This window comes from Stegostoma tigrinum, chromosome 3, assembly GCF_030684315.1.
Source record: "Stegostoma tigrinum isolate sSteTig4 chromosome 3, sSteTig4.hap1, whole genome shotgun sequence".
NCBI classification, from domain to species: domain Eukaryota; kingdom Metazoa; phylum Chordata; class Chondrichthyes; order Orectolobiformes; family Stegostomatidae; genus Stegostoma; species Stegostoma tigrinum.
In genome coordinates this window covers 116985549-117004801 of record NC_081356.1, presented here as the reverse complement: position 1 = coordinate 117004801, position 19253 = coordinate 116985549, and the positions used below count along the sequence as shown (strand labels likewise).

Below are 19253 nucleotides of genomic sequence, written 5' to 3'. Positions count from 1 at the left end.
TATCCTTGCCTGAGGAGTAGTGACACTCAGCTTAAACCACCACCACTTCTCTCTCTCTCTCTCTCTCTCTTTCTTTCTTTTTCTCATAAGAAAGTAGCTCAGTGGCCTGGTAAGATGAGAACACACTTAACTTTCTTGTTTGACAGCAGTTCCACACTGTGAATAAACTGTCAGAATGGAAGTATGACTCCACATTTCTGAAGGAGAATGGAGTGGAATCTCCTGTCAGAAATGGGGAGCTCCCTTCTCTCGTTTATAAAGAAGTGAAGAGCCAGAGTTGTAGCATTCTCTGAAAATCCCACCCATTATCCAGGATACCTATTTTACTCGGTTTTACTTTGTTAACGAAATTGCTCCTGTTTCTAAAATAACGTACGTGCTGTTAAAAATTATTTTGTATCGTTGACTCTGATGTGAGTTCATCCATTGAGTAGACGAGTATTCATAAATGAAGAAACGTCTCGGTGTGATCACTCCATTGATTGATCTCAGCGAGATAGTTGTGGTATCCTCAGTACCAGTTCATTGAAGGGAGGATGTTTGGCCAAAAGTTAACATTCTAGATCTGCATCATGAGGAGCAATAGATTTATGTCATGCTGAGATACAGTCAGAGACTACAACTAAACAGATACTAGTGTTAGGAAAGAAACAATTGGATGGCATGTTGTAGTGTTTGGGCTTAAAGCTTTCAGCAGCTACTGGTGAAAAAGAGGTCAAACAGTGTTGTTTATATCATGGTTTTACTCACTTCCGCTAATCTAATGCTGGATTTCAATCGATTGCTGCTTCAACTACGGATGGAGAACACAATTCAGGCTGATGGTTTAGAGTCATAGAGACATGGAGATGCATAACACAAAAAAAACCCTTTGATCCAACTTGTCCATCCTAAATTAATCTAGTCCCATTCGCTAGCATTGGGCCCATATCACTCTAAACCCTTTCTATTCATATACCCGTTCAGATGCCTTTTAAATGTTATTATCGTACCATGCTCCACCACTTCCTCCGACAGCTCATTCCATACATGCACCATGTATGTTCTACATGAAAATGTTGACCCTTCGGCCCTGTTTAAATCTTTTTTCTCTAACCTTAAACCTAAGCCCTCTAGTTTTGGACTCCCACACCCTTCGGGAAAAGACCTTGGCTATTTACCATATTAATTCCCTTCATGATTTTATAAACTGCTAATTGGTCACCCCTCAGCTTCCAACACTCCAGGGAAAATAGCTCCAACATATTCAGCATCACGCTATAGCACAGACCCTCCATTCCTGGGAAAATCCTTTTAAATCTTTTCTGAATCCTTGCAAATTTTGCAACATCCTTCCTATAGCAGGGAGACCAGAATTGAATATAGTATTCCAACAGTGGCCTAACCAATGTCATGTGCAGGTGCAACATGGCCTCCCAGCTCCTATATTCAATGATAATGGGAACTGCAGATGCTGGAGAATCCAAGACAATAAAGTGTGAAGCTGGATGAACACAGCAGGCCAAGCAGCATCTCAGGAGCACAAAAGCTCCTGAGATGCTGCTTGGCCTGCTGTGTTCATCCAGCTTCACATTTTATTATCCTATATTCAATGCACTGATCAAAGAAGGCAAGCATACCAAACGCTCTCTTCACTATCCTATCTACAAGTGACACCACTTTCAAGGAATTATGAACATGCACTCCAAGGTCTCTTTGTTCAGCAACACTCCCCAGGAATTTAACATTAAGTGTATAAGTCCTGCCATGATTTGCCTTTCCAAATTGCAGCACTGTACATTTATCTAAATTAAACTCCAGCTGCCATTCCTCAGCCACTGGCCCATCTGATCAAGATCCCATTGTATGAGGTAACCTTCGCTGTCCACTACACCTCCAATTTTAGTGTACTCTGCAAACATACTAATCATATCTCTTATGGTCACATTCAAATCATTTACATGAATGACAAAAAGGAGTGGACCCAGCATTGATCCTTGTGGCATACCATTGGTCACACGTCTCCAGTCTGCAAAACAACCTCCACTACCACCCTTTGTATTCAACCTTTGAGCCAACACTGCATATAAATTTCTTGCAGATCATCAGTTGTAAAGACCAAATGGGCAAACAAGGGACACTGAGCATATATGTGCCATCATATGGTGGCTGTAGGACTCAAACTACGTCCTTCCTTTATGCACTTTGAGGCTAAAGCAAATTGTTCCGTCCTGATTTAGGATTTGTTTTCAAACTTGCAGTACCTTTTATTCAGTGTGTATAAATGTGCACTTGAGCCATTGTTTCCTTGGCTGTTTGGCTGGGATAAATGAGATAGAAACATATAGGAGCAGAAGTTGGCCATTTGGCCCTTCAAGCCTGCTCCACCCTTCAGTCAGGTCATGGCTGATTGTCCAAATTAGTAATCTTCCCCAACTTTCTCTCTGTTCTCTTGAAACTGTTACAAATATATTTATTGCCTTCTTGAAAACATAGAGTGTTTAGGCTTCATGTTTCCACAGAATTCTATAGGCTCACCAAGCTCCGGCCTAAAACACCAACCCCTTATCCTGAGACTGTGACCCCTGATTCTGGGCTCTCCCATCAGTAGGAAAATTCTTCCTGTGTTTAGTCTGACTAGTCCTATCAGAATTTTTTTTGGTTTCTGTGATGTCTCCTCTTCGTTCTTCTAAGCTGTAATGAGTATACTTTAAGCAATCCAATCTTTCCCTGTTCATCAGTCTTAGCATCACTGTACGTCAGTTCTGCCATCCCAGGAATCAGTCTGGAAAACCTTCTGTGCACTCACCCAAAAGCTAGAACATCCATCTTCAAATAAGGAAACCAAAACTGCACACAATGTGCAAGGCATGGTCTTACAACTGCCCTGTACATTTGCAGCCAAACATTCCTGTTCCTGTACTCAAATCCTTTCTGTAAGAAGGCCAATATATCATTTGTTTTCTTTGCTCCTTGCCACAGTTGCATGTTTACTTTCATTGACTGGTGTACAAAGACACCCAGGTCATGTCACACATCCCCCTTTCCTTATCTATCACCATTCTGATAATAGTCTGCCTGCCTTTTTTGGGTTAGCAAAGTGGAGAACCTCACATTTATCCATATTATACTTCATCTGCCATGTACTTGCCCACTTACTTGTCCAAATTGCACTGAAGCTTCTCTTGTCCTCCTCATAACTCACTCTCTCACTGAGCTTTGTGTCATCTACATATGACACATAGTCTCCTCGTCCAAATCATGAATATATATCTTAAGTAACTGGGGTCCAAGCACTGATCCCTGCAGTACCCAACTAGTTACTGCATGCCACTCAAAAAAACATCTCCACTCTGTTTTTTCTGTCGCCCACCCAATTCTCAATTTATTCAAGCACACAACCTCCAAGTTTATGTTCTTTAATTAAACATATTAATTTCTGTTTTGGGATATACTCAAAAGTCTTCTGAGAATCTAAGTAAATCACGTCCACTTATCCACTCTCCTTTGATCCCAAAAATTTTCGGCAAGTTTATCAAGCACAGCTTTCACTTCATAAATCCATGCTAACTCTGTCCTATTGTGTCACTATCTTCCAAGTTCTCTACTATTAGATCTTTTATAATAGAATCCAGTATTCTTCTCACCATTGGTCTATATTTCTTTTCTCTCTGAACTACTTCAATAGTGAGGTTACATTAGCTGCAATCCAATCCATACAACCTGTTCCAGAGTCTGTAGAAGTTTGAAAAATAATGACTAACACTTCTAATATTTTGAAGGCCACTTCCTTAAACGTTCAGGGATTTAGGTTATCAGACTTTGGGGATTTATCAGCCTTCCCTAAAAATGTCAATTTCTTTATATTCCTTCTTCCCATTAGACGCTGAGTCCATCTCCCTTCTTCTCCCACCCCCAGCCCCAATCCCATTTTGGAATGTTATTTGCCTTCTTTTCTGATGTTGGAACTAGTGCGTCTGTCCAAATGCCTCTTAGCCTTTGCCATCGTATCTGCTTCTACCAGTCCCCATAGCAACACTTAGCACAATGTGGTAAAAAAAACATGCTTCGCACATCCCCTTTAAACTTTCCTCTCTCAGCTTAAACCTATGGTCATTCATATTTGACCTTTTCACCCTGGTTTAAAAAAAAATTTTGACCATGCGCACTATCAATACCTCTCACACTTTTATCAGTTTCCCCTCAGCCTCTGATGCTCTAACAGAAACAACCTAAGTTTAACAAATCTTTCAGTATAGCTAATACACTCACATCAAGGCAACATCTTGGTAAACCTCTCCAAAGCCTCTTTCCTGAAGGTGAAGAGAAGTGCACAAAGCTCTTCAAATGTGGCCTGACCAAAGTCTTATACATTTGCAGCATGACTTGCCAATTTCTACATTCAGTGCTCCAACTCATGAAAACTGGTTTCTGAGCTCAACCCATATAATTCTACTTCACCAGAGCTCAGATCCTTCCTCACAATTGCATTAATTTCCTCTTTACTCAGCAGGGCTACTCGACCTCATTTCTGTAGGTCCGTTCTGCAACCCGCTGGATATTAAGGCTCCATTCCTGGTTGCCTTGCAGTCATTATCTCATCACTGCTTAGATCTATTTGGGCAACAAATTCTTCTGTTTTATCGCAAAAGGTCATTGCATTAAAGCCCAAAACAGAACTGAAGAAGGATCACTGAACCCAAGACATGAACTCTGCTTTCTCTCCACAAATGCTACCAGACTTGCTGTGTTCCCAGTAATTTCTGTTTTTGTTTCTGATTTTCAGCATCTGCAGTTCTTTTTTCTCCTTTCGAGATGGTATGAAATTAAATACATTGGATATCTAAAGATCTTTAAAAAGCCATAAACATGTGCAGGAAGTAATCAGGAACGCTCATGGAATATTGGTCTTCATGTTGAGAGAACTCCTAGACAACCTCCTACAGCTCTGAGAAAAAGTCACTGGGCACGAAATGTGAACACTGATTTCTCTCCACAGATGCTGCCAGATGTGCTAAGCTTTTCCAGCAATTTCTTATTTGGTTTCAGATTTCCAGCATCCACAATTATTTTGTTTTTTTTAAAATAAATATTCAAAGCTTTCATTCTCACCTTTTTGAGGATGTTGATTTGTTTGGGGAGAAGTTTCTTTTTAATTTATACATGAATTACCAGAATCTAATAATTGTAAAATATTTAACTGGCACTTTTATGTACATTATGTAATTATTGGTACTATATTAACACACTATATTCTGAGACTGACGAGAGGTCGTAACAGAGATTGGTTGTGGTAACATGATCATAGGGTCATGCAGCACAGAAAAAGACCCCTCAGTCCAACCAGTCCATATCATGCTGTGTATACAGATGGATTACTCCATAACATGCCCTGGCATCACAAATTTTCTTGCCATATAGACATTGAAATTTAACTGGAAAAGATTTTTTACCACAGGCCTCAAACTAAAATTGCCAGCTGATTTTTTTTTCATTCAAGGGAATGTCAGAGTTTCTTGTGAGACCAGCATTTGAAAGTGTTGGTGAGCTGCCTTCTTTAACCACTGCAGGTCTTGGGGTGCAAGAACACCCACAGTGATAGACAATAGACAATAGGTGCTGGAGTAGGCCATTCGGCCCTTCGAGCCAGCACCACCATTCATTATGATCATGGCTGATCATCCACAATCAGTATCCTGTTCCTGCCTTATCCACATAACCCTAGATTCCACTATCTTTAAGAGCTCTGTCTATCTCTTTCCTGAAAGCATCCAAAGAGTTGGCCTCCACTGCCTTCTGGGGCAGAGCATTCCATATATCCACCACTCTCTGAGTGAAGACGTTTTTCCTCAACTCTGTTCTAAATGGCCTACCCCTTATTTTTAAACTGTATCCTCTGGTGCTGGACTCACCCATCAGTGGAAACATGCTTCCTGCCTCACAGTGTCCAATCCCTTAATCATCTTATACGTCTCAATCAGATCCCCTCCCACCCTTCTAAACTCAAGAGTATACAAGCCCAGTCGCTCCAATCTTTCAACATATGATAGTCCCGCCATTCCGGGAATTGACCTTGTGAACCTACGCTGCACTCCCTCAATAGCAAGAATGTCCTTCCTCAAATTGGGAGACCAAAACTGCACACAATACTTCAGGTGCGGTCTCAACAGTTCATTGCACATCTGAAAAAGAAAGACTGTCTTACAACTGAGGAAAAATATCTCACCAGATGTTCCATCCCAAGTCTTTCAAGTGCTACTGGAGTTGCTTTGTTGTTCTGTTTCTATTTCAGATTTCCAATTACCATTGCTTCAAGTTTTGTCTCCTTGAAATTAGATCTTACAGACTGGCCTGGGAAAAAGTGACCAAAACAGTCAAGGCACAAATGTTTTGCAACCAAAGAGCATCAACTCTTCCAGTCAGTTTTCCGAATCAAAAGTAACTACCATCATTTGGGGTCATTGTATGGGTGTTGAGTTTCAGGACCAAAATGACAGACACATTTCAGTGAGTTTCATGAGATGCTGTAGCAATGAGGACTAGAACAACCGCCAAATGTTTTCAGCTGTGTTCAAGATTGAGACAAACAGATGTTTAACTAATAAAGGAATTGACAATTATGAGGGAAAAGACAGGAAAGTGTCGTTGACAATGATCAAACCAGCCATGATCTCACTTCATAATAGAGCAGATGTGATAGGCTGAACGTTCCTCTGTCTAATGGTTCCTAAGAGTTGTATGATTGGTGCCATTTCAGTGCCTAGTATGCCAGCAGTTACTTTTTCAATCTCACATTGCTTGTTCGCTTTCTAGCTAGAGTTTGCCTCTTTCAGAACTTTCTTTGCTGTGCAAGCTTCTGCTCCCTCATGGACATGTCTGTATTTGAAACTGTACTTGGTGGGTGAACACTTGACTGTTCAGAGAGAACTACTGTTTCTTTAACAGTAATTTGCAACCACTTTGCTACTGGACTTTTCACACAAGCATCCCACTAGATGACGCACACGGGGATTTCAGAATGCAGCATGTTATGTGATTGGTGCACAACATTGCAACTGCCTTATTTCTTGTACTGTCTCATTGCTTTGGCTGGCTCACCTCTCGTTTTTGCATATATTGCCTTTTCACAGTGAAGCATTATATTTTCTGCCAACTTTGAGGAGACTATTGATGTTGTGTCTTTTGTTTCCTTATCAAGCAAATCCTTATGGAACATTTCTATTTGATTCAATGTGATTATTAGCTCCCTTCTTCTCTCTGAGTTCGGTGCCAGACAAAACCATAATCTTTGTCTTTGTCTCAATACCTAGAGACAAACTGGTCATTTGTTTATTTTGGCTGTTGTCTAAAGTTGTTAGCTGTTAGGGAGGCAATGGCCAGGTGGTATTATCACTGGACTGTTAATCCAGAGATACAGATAGTACTCACTAGTTTTTTTTTCAGAAAGAAAACTGCCACTCTTTCCTGGTCTGGCCTACATGTGACTCCAGGCCCACAGCAATGTGGTTGACTGGACAATTAGGGATGGGCAGTAAATACTGCCTAGCCAGTGATGCCCTCACCCGGTGAATGAATAAAGGCAAAAAAATGCCTTCAGTTCAACTCAGTCTCTTCTGAAGTCATAACTTTCAAGGCTATGGGCATAATGTGGGAAAGTGAGACAAGTGGAAGTAGTAGAATATTTTTTCGTAGTGCAGATTTCATGGGTTGAAGGTACATTCCTCTTCTGTAAAATTCTGTGATTCTCTGAAGTTGATCTTGATTCTGAGCCCATATTCCAGCTTTTTCTAGAGTTTAAATTAGTTTTTCTGGTTTACTTTTGACTGACCACAGATATTGTCATGATGGAGATCTAGTCAATACTATCCTGATTTTATTGCATGCTTGTTGAGTTCTACAACTGCAAGTTTAAAAAGCAGAACTCAGGATGTAGATCTTGAGTAAATTAAAGCATAGAAACATGCAAATTTGATGCTGAAGGAACCCTCATGTCTACTTGAGCTTATTTCTGCATTCAGTACAATCGTGGCTGATCTTAATACTCCATATTTCCACCTACATCTGTTGAGTATCATAAAAAATCGTGTTCACTCATGTCCTTCAGGGAATGAAATCTGTCATCCTTACTGGCCGTTAATAGATGTCAGACACAGGGCAATATAAATGTGTGGTTATACACTTTGGTGGCAAGAACAGGAAGGCAGATTACTATCTCAATGGAGTCAAGTTAGATAAAGGGGAAATACAACAAGATCGAGGTGTTCTTGTACATCAATCAATGAAAGCAAGCATGCAGGTACAGCATGCAGTGAAGAAAGCTAATAGCATGCTGGCCTTCATAACAAGAAGAATTGAGTATAGGAGCAAAGAGGTCCTTCTGCAGCTGTACAGGGCCCTGGTGAGACTGTACCTGGAGTATTGTGTGCAGTTTTGGTCTCCAAATTTGAGTAAGGACATTCTTGCTATTGAGGGACTGCAGTGTAGGTTCACAAAGTCCAGTCCTGGAATGGCGGGACTATCATATGTTGAAAGATTGGAGCTACTGGGTTTGTATACACTTGAGTTTAGGAGGATGAGAGGGGATCTGATTGAGACATATGAGATAATTAAGGGATTGAACACAATGGAGGCAGGAAGCATGTTTCCGCTGATGGGTGAGTCCAGCACCAGAGGACACAGTTTAAAAATAAGGGGTAGGCCATTTAGAACAGAGTTGAGGAAAAGCTTCTATACCCAGAGAGTGGTGGATATGTGGAATGCTGTGCCCCAGAAGGCAGTGGAGGCCAACTCTCTGGATGCTTTCAAGAAAGAGATAGGCAGAGCTCTTAAAGATAGTGGAATCGAGGGTTATGTGGATAAGGCAAAAACAGGATACTGATTGTGGATGATCAGCCATGATCATAATGAATGGTGGTGCTGGCTCGAAGGGCCGAATGGCTTACTCCAGCACCTATTGTCTATTCCCTATTGATTTAACTCTTAATTGTCTCTGATTAATTCAGAATGAGCTGTGATGGCTATATCCCATGAACAAATAAAGACAATAATTCAGCACTCAAAAATAAGAGTGATATTTCTCTAGGATAGAATGTCTGTGAAACATATTGCTGAGAAAACTATTGAAATTTTTGCTCTAGATATTAAGATTGTTCTAAATAGCCATATTTATAACTTTGTTTATTTTGTATTTTTTTGAATAAGCTTATGTCCTTGGGTTACAGACATTGGCACCATTGTGTGAATATGTTTTGTGCCTAGCAACTTGTTAGCGAACTGTAAAAGTTAAACTTATGATCTATCAAGCCAGGGTTCATTCCAAGATTTAACTTGTCCAGTATTACCACCATCTTGGATCATAATACACCTGGCCCCCAGCTGCAGGCCTTCAAATGTAAAAAAAATTGTGGTTGTTCAATTTTGTACCACTCATTATCTTTTCAAAGACATTGCCAATATTGTGTGACCACAAATACCAGATTTCACCAGAACATGCTTTTGGGTGAGAATTTGAATCAGCCCTGCCTAAATCACTTCCTGTGGTTCACATCCAAGATGGCAGCAGAGTAGCAGCTCATCCGCTCCGTCTGTTTCTTTTTTTTTTCTCTTTCGTGTTTTCTTTATCTTCTTTTTTCTTTCTTCTCGGCTACATCCTGAACTCCTGGCCTCGGCACAGACCTGGTGCGCCAGTCTCTTGGCCTGGCAGAGCAGTCTCCTGATGGCTTGGTGTGCCCAATTCTCGATGGCACATGGAGGTCCCCCGGCCTAATGCGATGGCCTCTCAGCCTGGCATGCCCTCAGCGTGGTCCTCCGGCCTAGAGATGATTACAGAGCAGTCTCCTGGCCTTGAAAGCGTCGAGGTGAAGCCCAGTGCAGTCGGGAGTCAAGGCCCAGTGTGGACTGCGTTGGAAGGACTGTTGTTATGAACTTTGCATTTTCCCATTTTCTAACTTATTCATCCAATCTGTTGGACTTCTTATTTCTTAAGTTTTTCCCTTTCAACCTGTACTGAAGAATCTGTCTAGGTATCTTGTACCTGAGATGATGCTGTTAAATGGCAACTTAAAAACTTTTTTTCACTCTATTCATTTGAGCGCGTGACAATAAAGTCAATTCAATTCATTTGAAATGGACAGCCATAAAAAAATCTTCCTTTTGCTTTGTGAGTATGGATCTATGTTCGCAATGGCTTTTGTGTATACCTATATCATGAATGCACTGTGCCAGAAAAACCACCTTGCAATTTTCCAGAGAAATGCTATTCTGTACGTAGTTGAGATCCCATTATTCATTACTATTATTTGCAAATCTTCCCAGAAAGACTAAGTCATCAGGAATACATTTTTGTAATAATAGAGAAATACTTAATACATACTTTCAGACATTCTCTGACAGCAGCAATACCTTGTAAATTCAAATTTTGTTATTTTTCTGTTTCTCCCATTTCATCAGGAATCTTGACCCACTTGAAATGAAAAGGTTAATTCCTCTCTGAAAATAGACAGAGGAATTGCATGCAAACCCATTAAGCATTCATCGGCTATTATCTGTAACTGTAACTTCTTCCTCTCAGCCGATAAGCAAACGCACTGGTAGAGCATTGAATAGAGTTCAATATTATCCATTGCTCAAACCTGGCAAACACAGATTGCCTACTTCTTTTCAGGAGGAGTGAATCTCATTTGCAGGCATTGCTTGAAGCTATGGAAGAGATGTTGGACCCTTGAACGCACACACGGCTTAAACCCTCAACAGGTTAGTTAGATTTTAGCAGTGGACAACAATATTGACATAGGCTCCATTACCGTTTGTTGTAAATTGTCAGCTTCAATTGATTGAAGCTGCTGTTTGGCCAGAGAATGGGATTGCTTTGGGTTGCAATACATTACAGTACACAATACATTTGGAGCTTTCAATGAGCATTTGTGACTTCAAATTTCCCTGAGAGAGACCTGCTTGTCTGCTATTTTATGTTTGGTTCATATCAATACACCTCAGAGAGCCTTAAAGGAAATGAATTTGATTCTCTGTGCTTCATTTCCCTGAGTGCAGCCTCACATTGTGTAATCAATGCAGAGCGAGGGAAAAATAATGGTAAAGCTCAACAAATGTTGCCACAAAGAACTATCGGATGATGCAATATGTATTGCAAAAGCACCGTGAAATTAAATTTATCATTTACCTTTATGCTATTGCAGGGCAGATAAGTTATTCCTTAATAATGCAATGGTGGCTTGGAAATAACCCTAACGAAGTTACCAAAAAAAAACTGAAAGAACTGCGGATGTCATAAATCAGGAACAAAACAGAAATAGGTGGAAAAGCTCAGCAGGTCTGGCAGCATCAGTGAAGAAAAGAAATAAGAGTTAATGTTTCAAGTCCTCTGAACTGGTTTGAGGAAGTGTCACCAGTCCCGAAACCTCAACTCTAATTTTTTTCCAGCAACTTCTGTTTCTGTTCCTAAAAAAAGTTAACACTGCTGTGAAGTGCCTTTGGACATTCTGTTACCTGAGAGGTGTTATATAAATGAAAGTTGATGATAGTGTTGTTGACACCGAAGACCAATTTGTATTTCAATGAGGTTTTTGTTTAAGTCTTTTTCCCTAGCAGTCAGTTTGCCTGTAATCTTATGAATTACATATTTGTTATTTCACTTTTATTTCGCACAGTGGTGTGCATGAGGTATAAATCATGCATAGATGCTATGACCTAAGACAGAGACAGGCAATCATTTTGATAAAATAAAATTCAGAACACTGTTCACAAAATCAAATATCCAAAGGACGATTGAATGGAAAAAGAGAGAGTTTGTTTATTTTTTCCATAAAGAAAGATACTATACTTTATCTGGCCCTAACAAAAATGGCTCAGGGATTGCATCATTTATACCTTCTGTTGAAATGTTTGGATGAAGAATAAAAATTACAACTAAAATGAATTTCAATGTTTTTAATCATGTATTATGACACACCTTGCAGGGGGGATTTCAACCCAGCCTTCTGACCCATAGGCAGGCACCATAGCACTATATCATAAGCACTTACACTCAATCATGAATCTTTACCTCGGCAACCCAAAAAAGGATTTGGGGTTAAGGGAACTACTTTGTTAATTGAATCAGTCTCTCGTAGAGCTGAATTAAATGAGAAATATGATAAAAAGCAATAGCTGATCTCTGATCTGACAAGATTACAGTTGATCTTCATTCCCATACAGGCCCAGCACCATTTTTGTTGACATTATCCCACTCCAGAGCTGAAAATGCTTAGCAGAGCAGTCAGCATCTGCAGAAAGAGAAAGAGGCTGTGTCTTTGCTCTTGGGCCAGGCTCATTAACCCTAGCAGATCAGAGTTGGTGAGAAGGCTGCATTTCAAAAGTACCAAATACACTTATTTCAGTAGCTGTCGTAGTGTGGGGGAAGGTTATGGTTTGTGAGTTTACATTTTGATTGACAGTTTTAAAAGGCTATTAAAGGAATGATATGCTTGATGGCTTTATTGAATAGAAAGCTTTTATTATAGTTTGACCACTTGAAATAATTTCATGTTTTTGGTTGGAGGTACAAAGAGATGTCATAGAAAAATGATGTCACCGCAAGTGTATGAGATAGCATAGATATTGTATGGGGAGTGTGTTTCAGTGGTTTTTTGTGGAAACACACTGCATGTGCATCAAACAAACAAGTCTCAATGTCTAAGGGAAATGGGTATAAGAACAAGACTAGGCCATTTAGCCCCTTGAGCCTATTTGATCATTTAGTGAAATCTTGGCTGATCTGTGGCTTTACTCCATTTACCTGTCTGTGGCCCAAATCTATTACCTATCTATCACAGAAAATTATCTATCACAGTTGTAAAATTTCACAACATATCCAGCATCCACTGCTGTTTATGGAAGACCATTCTCAGCATCTACCAACATTTATGGGTAGAAGTATTTGCTAACACCTCTCCCGAATTGGCCTGGCCCTAATTCTCGGAATAGATTTCTTGTACACTGGCGATAAGTAACAATAAACTACTTTGTCTTTTCCTGTCATGGTGGTGTGATGATGACTTCGACGAATTGGGTGGGGTTTTAGGGAAGCATAAAACCTATGGGATGACAGGGAGAGCTAAAAGGAAAGGGTATGCTTGTATTTGGGGATTCACTGAGAGGGAGCCTATCCCTCAATGTTGGAAAAGCAACCATGACTGACTTTCATCGTGCTGGAAATAACAATTGCACAATGAGGATGAAAATGGCTGCAACCACTGGTGGCTATGTTGAGTGAAAGAATTAAGATCATATCAGACAAGAGGGCCGCTGTAGTGGAGGGCCGCTGTAGTGGCATGATAGGTAGTTAAAGAAAATATGTCAATTTCTGATGGTACCCAACCTTAAATTAAATCATTTGTTGCAGTTTCTTGTAATTTTGTCGGAAATCTAAACTGTTGGTTCACAATTTATGAGCATGGAAAGGAGCATTTTATTGTCAGTGGTGATGAGACCTCTGTCATGTTTCCAGATCTGACAAGCTGCTGACCACTCCCATAGAACAAAGGACAGCGGATGCTGGAAATCTGAAACAAAAACAGAAATTGCTGGAGAAACTGAGCAGGTCCAGTAGCATTGATGGAGAGAAAACAGAGTTAACGTTTCAATTCCAATGACCTTTCTTCAGCAGCTCTGAAGAATTTCAGCTGTTGACTTGTCATCAGGCTTCCTTGAAAGTCAAATATTGAGGTGAGGAAATTTCCTTTTAAAGTTCAAGTTAAAACCCTAATTGAAAGTGAAATTAGATGTTTACATGATTGCAGCACAAACCATTGACTCATTATCACACCCAGAATGAGTGGCACGGTGGCTCAGTGGTTAGCACTGCTGCCTCACAACACCAGGGACTTGGGATCAATTCCAGCTTTGGACAACTGTCTGTGTAGAGTTTGTTCATTCTCCCTGTGCCTGTGCGGGTTTCCTGCGGGTTCTCCGGTTTCCTCCCACAGTCCAAAGTTGTGCAGGTGAGGTGGATTAACCATGCTAAATTGCCTTAACTTGTCCAGGGTTCTGAGTCTGCATGGGATGTTCTTTACAGAGGTGATGTTGACTTGTTGGACCAAATGACCTGCTTCCACACTGTAGAGATTCTATTCATCAGTTTGTTTTAACAGGCAATCACAATGCCTGCAGAGGATTGGGTAGCTGGTTTTGAGAGATTGGGATTTGACGTTAGAGCTCAGTGTTCTGACATTGACACTGATAGAACAGGAATAGATGTTATTGAATGGGATCATCAGAAGGAAGTCCTTGACCCACAGAACACTTCAGTTATAAAGCCAACACATTCATAAATAGATGCTTTGATGAAAGGGGTACATCAGGGTGTGGGCTTGAAAGGTAGGATTCTAGAATTAGGCAATCCATGTGTGCATGTTAGTTGTGGGTTCTGTCTAAGAAGACCTCCTGATAATAAAGTTTTCACCCACAAACTGAGAGATTACAGCCTGTTTCCACTCACTACCTTCAGTGTAGATATAACCTAGAGCAGGTATTTTCTGTAAATGATGCAATGTCTGTTTCTCAGTGCCCGTTATCTCAAACTAATCCCCTCAGCGACATTAATCTCAATTCCATTTAGGCTTTTTTTAGAAAGCCTGCACCAACTAATGAAGACAAACGACATTGGATTTTAACGAATCTTGATAAACTTGAAACTTGTTGTGATGGCACGTCTTTACTGAAGGGCTCTTCTTGATTATAAAAGCATAACGGAGAGATATGAGGAATATCCCCAGATATGGAAATTAAACATCGTCACTGGTACAGCTTTAACAGCAGATTGTTTTAACAATGAAAGAGTATGGAAGAGATGAAATATATACCCAGATATGAAAAGGAAATAATTTTGTTGATAAACCTTTAATTTACAGCTTTGAAATGTGATATTAAAGGCATGATGCCTACAGATCCCGCGGAACTGGTGAACATGCGAATAAGGGGCAAGAGTAGGCCTTTCAGCCCTTCAGAACTACTCCACCATTCAATGAGATCATAGCTGATCAGATTATAACCTTTTACCCACTCTGATAATTTCTCACCAACTTGCTTAAAAAGAACCTATCTAACTCTGCCTCAGAAATATTCAAGAATCTACTTGCGTCATCTCTGTTTTAAATGGGTGACTCCCAATTTGAAACAATGATCTCTAGTTCTAGATTCTCTGATATGAGGGAACATCATATCCACATTTACCCTGTCAGGAATTCTCATGATCTTGAATGTTTCAATCAAGTCATCTCATATTCTTCTAAAGTATAGCAGGTATAAGCCTGGCCTTTCGAACATTTCCCCATCAAACAATTTGCTCATTCCAGTAACCTGTCCAATAAACTTTGCCTGAACTGCTTCCAATACTTTTACATGTTTATTTCAATAAGGAGACCAATGCTGTGCTCAGTACTCCAAATGCATTCATGCCAGTGCCTTGTATAGCTTAAGCATTACAGATTTCTCCACGAGACACCATTTTCCATATCTTTGCCCACTTACATAAGCTATCTGTATTTTTGTAGCCTCCTTCAATCTTCTTCAAACTTACTTTCCTAATGATAATTGTGTTGACAGCAAATTTGGCACAATACCTTATGTCCTTTCAGTTACCTTATTTCTACACCTTGTAGACAATTGAAGTCTGAGCACGAATCACTGTGACAAACCACTTGATAATCTTGCCAACTGTAAAAAGACTCATTTATGCTGACCCATCTGACTCCAATAACTTTAACAGAAGTGCAATCAGAGTGTCAGCAACCTCTGGGCAACATTTATCTCTAACATCAACTAACATCTAAAACAGGCGACTAGCTTTCTTCTATCTACATTTTTGTGGAGATTTGCTGAGTGTAAATTGCCCTATGTGTTCTGTTTGAAAAAGTGGTTTATATTTCAATAATACTTCATTGGTGTAAAGAGCTTTGGTTGCCTGAGATTGGGAAAGTGCTAGTTATTTCCTTTTTCATTTTCCTTTCATCACAATATGGTCAATGTAAAAAAAAATGATGACTTATTATTACTGAGTCCCTGATAATCTTTGAATAGCGGTTGGCACATATTTGATTCTTTCAGCAAGATATTTTCACAAGAAATTCTGTAGTTGAATTGAGACTAATTTTCAATGTTATTAGGGAGGGAATTCCAGGATTTTGACCCAGCAACGGTGAAGGAATGATGATATATTTCCAAGTCAGGATGGTGAATGCCTTGGAGGGAAATGTACAGATCATGCTGCCCTCATCGGTCTGGAAGGTGCTATCTTAGGATCTTCTCCAGTGTTATTACAGACCGTTTGTGGAGAAGGGTGTGGATACTTGGATGTGTAGGACCAATCAAGCAATTTGCGATGCAAATTAATAATTGAGTGCTGATTAGTTCGGCCATTTTCAATAAAGCTCTGTTTTCCTGGTGCACTGACCATACAAAGAGAGTTTTATTTTGTTCTGTAATATTGAAAATTGCATTGTCTCCCTTTAGATATCTAATCAGAAATACCCAAATATTGGACTAACCATTATGACCTTGAGTGTGTTTGAGCAGTTAATGAGATTATGCTGATCTGGGGCTTATCTTAATGTACTAAACTTTCTGCTGCATCCTTTAATATTTTTGGTAACCAAAAATTTTCAAACTCAAGTTTAATTCCAACAGTATAACTGTAATTATTGACACCATTTTTTGCATGAAGATGTGTTTCATAATTACGTTCCTGAAATGTCCAGCTCAGATTTTTTTTTCTTGTGGGTAGGTGAGCGCTTTGATCCTCAGACCCAGATTCACTGACAGATAGAAGTAATTTTTCCCAACGCATCCATTCCTTCTTCCTTGCGCGTAGAATCATTGAGATGTACAGCACAGAAACAGACCCTTTGGTCTAACTCGTGCCTGATGACCAGACTTTTTTTAATTAAAAAAAAAACTTTATTTGTGGGAAATACAAAAAAAACATACTTACACACCTATCCGGTTATACTGGCAGCTCTGGGTTACTCTGGGGGTACGTACACCAACTTAGGGAAAAGCCTGACGACCAGACATCCTGAATTAATCTAGTCCCATTTGCCAGCATTTGGCCTGTATCCCTCTAAATCTCTCCTATTCAAATAACCATCCAGATGCCTTTTAAATGTTGTAATTGTACTAGCCTCCACCAATTCCTCTGGCAGCTCATTCCATACATGCACCACCTTCTGCATGAAAAAGAAGGCCGTTAGATCCCCATTAAATCTTTCCACTCTCACCTTTTAAACCTCTGCCCTCAAGTATTTCACATCCCCACCCTAGGGAAAATACCTTGTCTATTTACCCTATCAATGCCCTTCATGATTTTATGAACTTCTATAAAGTCACTCCATAACCTCCGCTCCTGGTAAAATAGCCCCAGCCCTTTCAGCCTCTGCCTACAGCTCACACCCCCCAACCCTGGCAACATCCTTATATGTCTTTTCTGAAACCTTTCAAGTTTCAAACATTCTTCCTATCGCAGGAAGACCAGAATTGTACACAGAATTCCAAAAGTGGCATAACCAATGTCCTGTACAGCCACAAAATGCCCTCCCAAAACCAAATCTCAATGCTCTGACCTATGAAGGCAAGCATACCAAACATCTTTTTCACTATCCTATCTAACTGTGACTCCACTTTCAAGAAACTATGAACTTGCACTCCAAGGTCTCTTTGTTCAGCAACACTCCCCAGGACCATATCGTACATAAGTGCTGCCCTGGTTCGCCTTTCCAAAATGCACCGCCTCAATTTATGTAACTTAAGTTTCATCTGCCACTCCTGAGCCCAGTGACCCATGTGATCAAGATTCCATTACACTGTGAGGTAACCTTCTTCGCTGTCCACTACACCTCCAATTTTGGTGTTATCTGCAAACTTTCAAACCATACCTCTAATGTTCATAAATCGAAAGCTTTGACCAAGTCAACCCAAAACTTTTAAATTCAGTAGAATACAGCCATAATTTGTTTAAATTCTCATTGAAACCCTTGGAGCCCAGGCTTCGTTCTTGTAAATCCACATTTCACCCAAAGTCAATGTATCACTCCCAAGGTGTAGTGCACAGACTGCTCAGATTATTCTAGGCATGCTCTAATCCGTTACTTATATTGCTGAAGCATGACGTAAACACCCATAAAAGTAGTTCTCCAGATATGAAAGCCAAAATTCCATTAAACTGTTTGATTAATTTCTGTATTTGTTTATGACATTTAAATGATTCATGTACTTGGTCCTTAAATTTCTTTGGGCAGTCACTGTTTAGAGTTTTCCATTATTTAGAGACATTGTTCCTTTCCTTTCAGATCCAGCAGGGATGGCCTTTCACTTTTCTCCCTTGAAATCCGTTTGTCACAATTTGTTTTGACAGTAACAAACTGAATTCTTACTGCCCAGTAACAGCTGAATTACAATTTAAAGTTTCCATCACCACAACTTGCAATGTTTGTGTTTTGGCCAATTTAGATATATCAATTTCTATCTCGCCAGTTGAGTTGTTACTGATTACAGTGAAGGGTTGATGACCCAGCACAGATTCATAAAAAACACCGGTCATCTCATCCTTTCCAATTCAGATATCGCAACAATATTCATGTCACACCACGAATGTAATTAAACATTCAAAGGTGCTTCAGAGTAGCATAGTAAGTATGACCCTGAATCCCATGAGGAGATATTAAGCTGATCACCAAAAGCTTTGTCATACCCCAGAATGTTGAGTTGCCCTTATTAATTTAAGGAGGAACGCAAACTGAAGAGGTAGAGAGGTGTAGGGATCTAGGCAACTGAAAGTAGGACATGACAGGTGGAATGATTAAAATCAAGAATGCTGAAGATGCCTGGATTAAGTAGTTGCAATTACCTTAGTGTTGTAGAGCTGAAGAGGGTTATTGATGTGTAGGGAGGGACAGGGCCACAGAGAAAAGGGAAAATCAAGCTTATGAATTTTAAAATCGTGTTGTTTAAGATGTTGCTCAATAGCAGCCAATTTTGATAAATGAGTTTGTGACAGACAATCAGATCTTGGCATGATCTTGGACAGAGGCAGTAACGTGTTGCATAACTTAAAGCTTACAGAATTGTTTGAGAACAGACCTAACCAGATAAATGACAGTGGAGACCACACTGCAGAAAGATGGTTTGCCTTCTGTGTCACAGGCTGCAGGAAGGTCATGGATGATGGTGATGAGGGAATGTTTGCCTTTGTCACAGTCACAAAGAAAACCATTTGTGATTTTAAT

General features: G+C 39.9%; 1 protein-coding gene across 1 annotated transcript in view; it reads left to right on the top strand.

Annotated features, from left to right (window-relative positions):
* tenm3 (teneurin transmembrane protein 3) overlaps window positions 1-19253 on the top strand; it is a 3293451-nt gene that overhangs the window by 1910096 nt on the left and 1364102 nt on the right. Inside the window, exon 8 of the mRNA XM_059644858.1 lies at window positions 13484-13701. The gene's annotated coding sequence lies outside the window, so the exon portion shown is untranslated. The remainder of the gene's footprint in view (window positions 1-13483; window positions 13702-19253) is intronic.